Consider the following 7,506-nt stretch of genomic DNA (forward strand, 5'->3'; position numbering starts at 1 on the left):
CTCAGCCTCAGGGTCCCTGTTTCTCACCTGTAAGTAAAAGATCATTTCTAAAATCCTTCCAGCCCTTTAAGAAATGTCATCTAACCACAGGCATTGCAATTTTTGTGGTTTGCTCTAGTGATTGTACACACTTCGGACCCATTGTTCTTTCCATCTTCCGAGAGGAAGTGTAGCAAGAATACTAATAGTTGTCATTGATTGGGTTCCACTGCGTCTCTGATACTGTTTTAGGAACTTCACACACATTTGCCTTTTTAATATTTAAAAAGATCTCACTGCCAGATTCTGTAAGATGAACATTATTATGCTCATACCACAGTCAAGGAATCTAAGGCTCCCTCTGCCTGTTCTCTGTGCTAACAGACGGGTAAAGAAGATAAAGAGAAACAAGTGAGAAAGTATGCTGTCGTCATAATTCATCATAACCCCGTTCACAGGGTTCCCGCAATACCAAGTGTATTCAGGCCTCATCGGAAGAGGAGATATTTATCTTTCACATACTCACAAAGCTTCTGTCACAAAGTGATTGTTGGAGAAATAGTAAAAAAAAAAAAAAAAAAGTTTTCCAAGGATTCAGGGGGAAGTTCGCCTTTTTAAGTGCTAACATGGTACTCAGCCCTCTTCCCTGGGAGCTGAGCAGTGAGGAGTGACAGAGGGTCAGGCCCACAGGGGTAGCTGCTGTGTCCCGGCTGCTGGCACGGTGATGGCAGGTGGCAGAGGTCCATCGGCACCATCGCAGAGACAGCTCTGGGTGCCCTGGCATGGCACCGTAGCAGCCTCCTATGTGTTTCTGTTAATTGGTTTGCTTGGATCTTCTCTTTTGGAAGCTGAGCAGCTTTCCCCAAAATGTGCTTTCTAGGGTGTTAATACATTTTATGAGGCAAACAAAGCTTTCAGATCAAATGGCATGAGGCTGCTGGCTGAATAAAGTTAATGGGCTTCTTGGCTCTGGTGTAAGACTGCTTGAAATGTTTTGCAGTCAGTGTGTGTTGTTCAGTCACTAAGTCGTGTCTGACTCTTTGCAACTTCGTGGACTGCAGCACGCCCAGGCTTCCCTGTCCCTCACCAGCTCCCGGAGTTTGCCAAATTTCATGTCCATTGCATCAGTGATGCCATCCAACCATCTCATCCTCTGTCACCCTCTTCTCCTTCTGCCTTCTATCTTTCCCAGCGTCAAGGTCTTTTCCAGTGAGTCGGCTATTCGCGTCAGGTGGCCAAAGTATTGGAGCTTCAGCATTGGTCCTTCCAGTGAGTATTCAGGGTTGATTTCCTTTAGAGTTGACTGGTTTGATCTCCTTGCTTTCCAAGGGACTGCCAGGAATCTTCTCCAATACCACAGTTCCAAAGCATCAATTCTTCGGCGCTCAGCCTTCTTTATGGTCTAGCTCTCACGTCCGTACATGACTACTGGAAGAACCATAGCTTTGACTATATGGACCTTTGTCAGCAAAGTGATGTCTTTGGTATTTAACACACTGTCATAGCTTTTCTTCCAAGGAGCAATAGTCTTCTGAATTCATGGCTGCAGTCACTATCCTCAGTAATTTTCGTGCCCAAGAAGAGGAAATCTGTCACTGCTTCCACTTTTCCCCCATGTATTTGTGATGAAGTGATGGGAAGTCAGTGTATAGTTTAAAATTTTTTTTTTAAATTAACTGTATATTGTGGTGCGTGGGCTTCTCACGGTGGTGGCTTCTCTTGTGGGGCATAGGGTCTAGGGTGCTCCAGCTTCAGTAGTTGCAGCTGTGGCCTCAGTAGTTGTGGTTTTCGGGCTTAGTTGCTCTGAGGCATGTGGGATCTTCCCGGACCTGGGATCAAACCCATGTCCTCTGCATTGGCAGGTGGATTCTTATCCACTGCACCACCCGGGAAGTCCTACATTAACTGTATTTTAATATATAAATCAAGTAACCCTCAACAGCTAGGGATAAGTGGGAAAGTGTAACTGTTCTCCCTGTGCTAGGAACCCTGATAGCTAATCACTGGTTAGTTCATGTGCGTGTAGGTTTCCAAAAACGTCCTCTTTGCCACTTTGCTTTGTGGATAGCCCATCCATTCTGATGAAAGATGAAAATGTTCCCTCGCGGTCCCCAGGCAACCTGGTGGACACTCCTGCAGAGCAGTGAGCCCAGTAGCTGCTGTCCCCCGGAGGTGGGGTTGCACCCTGCAGGCTTCATGCTCCTCCCAGCATCCTGTTGCTGGGATGCTTAGGTTGCTCTCCTGGTCCGTGTTGGCATTGCCGCGCATGTACATGCTCAGTTGCGTCTGACTCTTTGTGACCCCGTGGACTGTCGCCTGCCAGGCTCCTCTCTCCATGGGATTCTTCAAGCAAGAATAGTGGAGTGGGCTGTCACTTTCTGTTCTAGGGGAAATTCCCCACCCAGGGATCAAACCCACGTCTCTTGTGTCTCCTGCATTGGCAGGGGGTTCCTTACCACTGTGCCACCTGGGAAGCCCTATTGACGTTGGTATTTGTTATCAGAGATTTTGACTAATGATCAGTCCCACACTGACCTCATGTCCTGACGGACTGTCCTATATTATACAATAGAAATTAGTCATCAATTAGTTTATTTTAGGGCATAAACTGTATGCTTAAGAGGTCTCTTAAGAATGGCTACTAAACATTTTGGGGTAAATCCTAGTTCTTGATTCATGGAATCTTACCATTTTAGTAATAACATCTTTCCCATATGCTGGGCACTTGACATATTTTAATTTGACTAGCCCTTCTACCAGCAACCCTATAAAGGTAGGTGCATGTAACATCTATGATTTATAGAAGAGGAATTGGATCAGAGATTGGTTAGGTAATTAACTTCCCCCTTAGACCACAACTTCCAGAATCTCTCAGCACCTCCTGCTGTTTTGCCTCAGCAGCCTTTTATAACTTCCAGGACTTCTCCTCCTCGGAACCTCAGCTGATCCTGACACAGCCTTCTTGAGCATTGACTGATCTGGGATGCCTCCCCTCTATCCCTCACCCCCCAACTCTCACCTCCCACTTCCACCCTCAGCTGACTGCCCTAAGTATGACGCATTTTGAACCACTTCTGTATAAAACTCTGTATGAAGTTTCAGTATTAAGACATAGAGTGAAAGAAACAAAAAGCAAACTTTTATGTACATTCTTGACTCCACTTACAGGAAAACTGCATAGAAAAAGAGGCTGGAAGGAAAGATGGTGATGAGATTGTGTTAGAGTTGCAGGGTAATGGATTTTTTTTTTTTTCTGAAATGTAGTTATATGAGGGAGAGATTTATATGTGGTTATAAAATGGGAGAGATTTATTTTTTATGAATCTATAAATTTCTTTCCAAAACATCAACTCAGATGGTTACCCTACACTATCATGAATTATAAAGTAATCTTTACAATAGTTATTTTTATCAATTGATTAATAATTGCTGCTTGCCTTACACATCCAATTTTGAATCTCTATAAACTGTCATCAAAGAAACTCTTACTGTACTCTTTTTGGAGCTGAGTAAATAAACCAAGGAAGAAAGCAAGCCAGTGTTTTTTTTTTTTTTTTTCAAGACCACAATTGCCAGTTCCACGTGACTTCAAAGTGCCCTTTGCAGATAAACATCTGTTCAGCGATGCCTGAATGTCTGTGGGCTCTTTTCACACAAATCCTGTTGGTCAGTCATCATCACTCAATCATCATTCATTTGGTAGAAACAGTTATTATATAAGAGCCCCAGGTTCATGGGGCCCAGAAATTTTGCTGCTCTTTCCCTGGTGGCTCACTGGTAAAAAATCTGCCTGCCAATGCAGGAAACATGGGTTCGATCGCAAAGATCGCCTGGAAAAGAAAAGAAAATAGCAACCCGCTGCAGTATTCTTGCTTGGGAAATGCCATGGACAGGGGACCCTGGTGGACTGTAGTCCATAGGGTCACAAAGAGTTGGATACAACTGAGTGACTAAACAACAGAAGAAGATATGAAAAGTGGCAGAAACATCACAAGATGCTGTCACGGGGCCTCAGACAGTGCTCCTGGGCTCAGATTCTGAGTTAATTCATCAGGCTGTGTGCTGGCCTGTCTCCAGGATGGCCCCCATGGAGCCCTGCTTCCTGCATTCATGCTCTCGTATAACTGCTTCCATATCATTTCATGGTGGTTCTACGTGACCAGGGGACCTGGCAAAAATGATGCTTTGTCAGCTCTGAGACTAGGTCATAGACGACTTCGTGGCTTCCCTCTTGCTTGCTTGCTCTTGGATCACTGACTCTGGGCAAAGCTAGCTGTCATGTCATGAGGACATCTAAGCACCCACAGGTCCACGTGGTGAGAAACTGAGGCCTCTAGCCACCAGCCATGTCAGAGAGGGGTCTCAGAAGCACGTCCTCCAGCCTCATCACATCTCCAGATGACAGCCCCAGGCGATACCTTGATCGAAGCCTCCTGAGAGACCCAGGGTCAGACCCGCCAGCAAAACCTCCGAATTCCTGAGCCACAGAAACCGAGCAGATAAAGGGGCATTGCCACGGGAGTGGGGTGAGAGCGACGATACTGATCAATAACTGCTGTATTCTGTGATTGGTATGTTGCCTGTCGACTGTCTAAAAGGCTACCAGACAAACTTGTTAATTCAAGAAAGAGTGTGCTCATTACTTATGGGCTCATAGTTGTTGTGATCACTCATGGGCTGAATGGAAGCCTCCTAAGTCTTTCTCTTGCTCTTTTTAACAGAGTTGCTACATTCCCTAACTAGTCTTAAACATTAAGGTGCATTGTTTAATGAGCGACATCGTTCAGAGACAATATGCATTGTTCTCATAAAAAAAATGTTAGTGACCTGTCTTCTCTTGTCTCCTGGAAGTGGAAGCTGGATAATATATAATTAACTATGAGGGAGAAAAGCCCAGATTAGGAAGTGGGTGTTACTTCAAGGACCTAGAGTGGAATCAATGGGCATTGACCAGTATCTACTGAAAGTATTCAGAAAATTACTTCAGACTCTCTCCAGTCATAGTGATAATAGTGACGTTAAGATTGACTATATAAACTTAGATGATTTCCTGTTATTTTACTTCTTATTTGCTAATTTTTTTCATTAAAAAGGCATTTTTGAGGTTTTTTTTGTTTACAAAGCTAAGTTTATTAGTTCTGTCGCCACGAGGGAGACCATCACCTAGATTGTCTTTGTAGTATCTCAGAAAAAGGAACTAGGGCAGGGTATTTGTATAGTTTCGGGGCCTCGGCTGGGTGAATTTTGGGTGCATCTTGCATGGTGGGGTCGGGTGTGGGCCAAGTTCCACCTTCCCAGCTTTCTCTGGACTGGTGGGCATGATGAGGTGGGGGCCTGGGGCCCCTCTCCATGCACCAGCTGTGAGTCTTGGTGAGTCAGCGGTCTGGTTGGGTCAGGGTTTTCTTCTAGGAACACGTGTTTCCTGAAGCGAATAGCTTGGTTATTTTGTTTGGTCCTAGCATCATTTAACAAAGGTACAGGGAAGTATGTTGGCTTCAGTGCTTGGGTGTTACAGATGTGGAATCATGAAGCAGGAGAGTTAGTTCTTTGGAGAAGGAAGAAGATGAGGTGAGAGGAGCTTCCCAGAAGAGTTACTCAGGTGGGAGATAGAAGTGCGATGTGAATTCTGCAGAGATGCGAGCTGGGAAAGAATTTAGATTGTCTCCCAAACTTGAATGTTGCTACAGATCAGCAGGAAATGGCAACCCACACCAGTATTCTTGCCTGGAAAATCCCATGGACAGAGGAGCCTGGCAGGCTACAGTCCATGGGCTTGCAAGAGTCGGACACAACTTAGCGACTAAACTACCACCACCACCGATCAGCAGATCAGCAGGGGATATTGCCACAATGCAGATTCTTTATGCTGCCGTTCTCGGTTCCCAGGTGACACTGGTGCTGGTCTGGGGACCACACTTTTGAGTCATGAGGTCCTCGACCCACAGAGGGGCGTGCAAAACCTCCCCAGCATAAAGTGGTCAGGTGTATTCGGGGAGCATTCCCTAGGTGTTTGTGTGGACGGTGGTGAGTGAGGCGGTGAGAGAGAGAGGCCCTGGCTTAGGGGGGCTTATGGCCAGGAGAGGCTCTGGGACTCCAGGGGCCAGCTGCCCAACTGTGACTGCACATCCAAGGTGAATTAGAAGCATGAGGTCTGAACTGGTGGGTTCGGAGTGGATGGTGTTCACTGGGATGTTGTACGTTTCACCACAGCTGGGCTGCCAACCACTTCTGTAAGTGAAGGGGGGACGGGGGAGGTTTAGGCGACTCTGATGGTGGTGGCGAGCCATAGTGGATGGGGCCGCACAGGAGGAGGCCTGAATTCCCCGGGAGCTGTGGGAATTTCCTTCAGCTGTTGAGTTAACATGGGTTAGAAATCTGGGCCCAAGGGAACGCGAGTGCCTAGCTGGAGAAGGGACAGCCAGGTTCAGGAAATTTCCTACTCTGGGCTTGGGATGTTCTCCAGGGATGGATGCCCTGCAGGACACCTCGCGTCCCTGGGCTCCTGGCCGTGGAAGGGGACCACCAAGGCCGGCTGGGGACATGGAGGAACCAGAGTGGGCACAGAGCGAGGCGGGGACACTGAAAATCAGTGGGTGTGCTACCCGGCTTTCCTAAGCCCGACCCTGACCTGGGCCTGACACCATTGGGCTGTTCCTAGTTGGATATGTTCCTGGGAAAAATGCCTTTGTATAAATCAGAAATTCAGAATTTGATCTGTTGATGTTGCAAATGCTTGCTTCCTCTATTTCTTTGTTTCATTTGTATCCTTCTAACCAATACTGAACTCTTAATATTTTTCTTTTTACACGTAGAATGGGACAAATGTCTCAGCTTCCTTACTCACAGTTATTCTTGTCCCGTTTGTCCTTTTAAACGATGTTTGGGCCACCTGTTCAGAGAGGATGTTAGGTTTCACTTTGTGCAGGGGGCTCTCCTCGACAGCCCTTGCTTTTCCTGATGCTTTGAAACTCAAACACAGGTTGTGTCTTACTCAGTTTGCCTGGAACTGGTAGCATGAACCTCAGTTTACTGGCGATAAATTGTACAGATGAGAAAGCTGAGGCTCAGGATGGGTCAAGCCAATTGCTTAAGCCCGTGGACAGAAAATACAACCACAAAACAGAATCCAGATCCTCTTAGAGCCCTGCGTCCTGTGGCGTGGAGAGGAGATAATGTACACAGAGAAAATGTAGTCATGTGAAGATGGTGAGGGCTGTGGGCCAACATGCAGCTTGGAGGGGAACGTGTGTGTTTGTGGGGTGTCTGTGGGGGGTGTGTTGTAAGAGTGTGTATGTGTGATATGTGTAAGGAGTGTGTGATGTGTGTGTGGAGTGTATATGGTGTGTGTGTGTGCTGTGTATGTGGTATGTATCTAGTGTGTGTGTGGTATGTGTGTATGGTGGGTGTGTGAGTGTGTGGTGTGTGTGGTGTGTGAGTGTGGTACGAGTGCATCTGTGGTATGCATGTGTGTGCTGTGTTTGTGTGGTGTGTGAGTGTGTGGCGTGTGAGTTTGTGTGGTATGTAGGT

The sequence above is a fragment of the Oryx dammah genome, unplaced genomic scaffold (genome assembly GCF_014754425.2).
Source record: "Oryx dammah isolate SB20612 unplaced genomic scaffold, SCBI_Odam_1.1 HiC_scaffold_7, whole genome shotgun sequence".
Lineage (NCBI taxonomy): Eukaryota > Metazoa > Chordata > Mammalia > Artiodactyla > Bovidae > Oryx > Oryx dammah.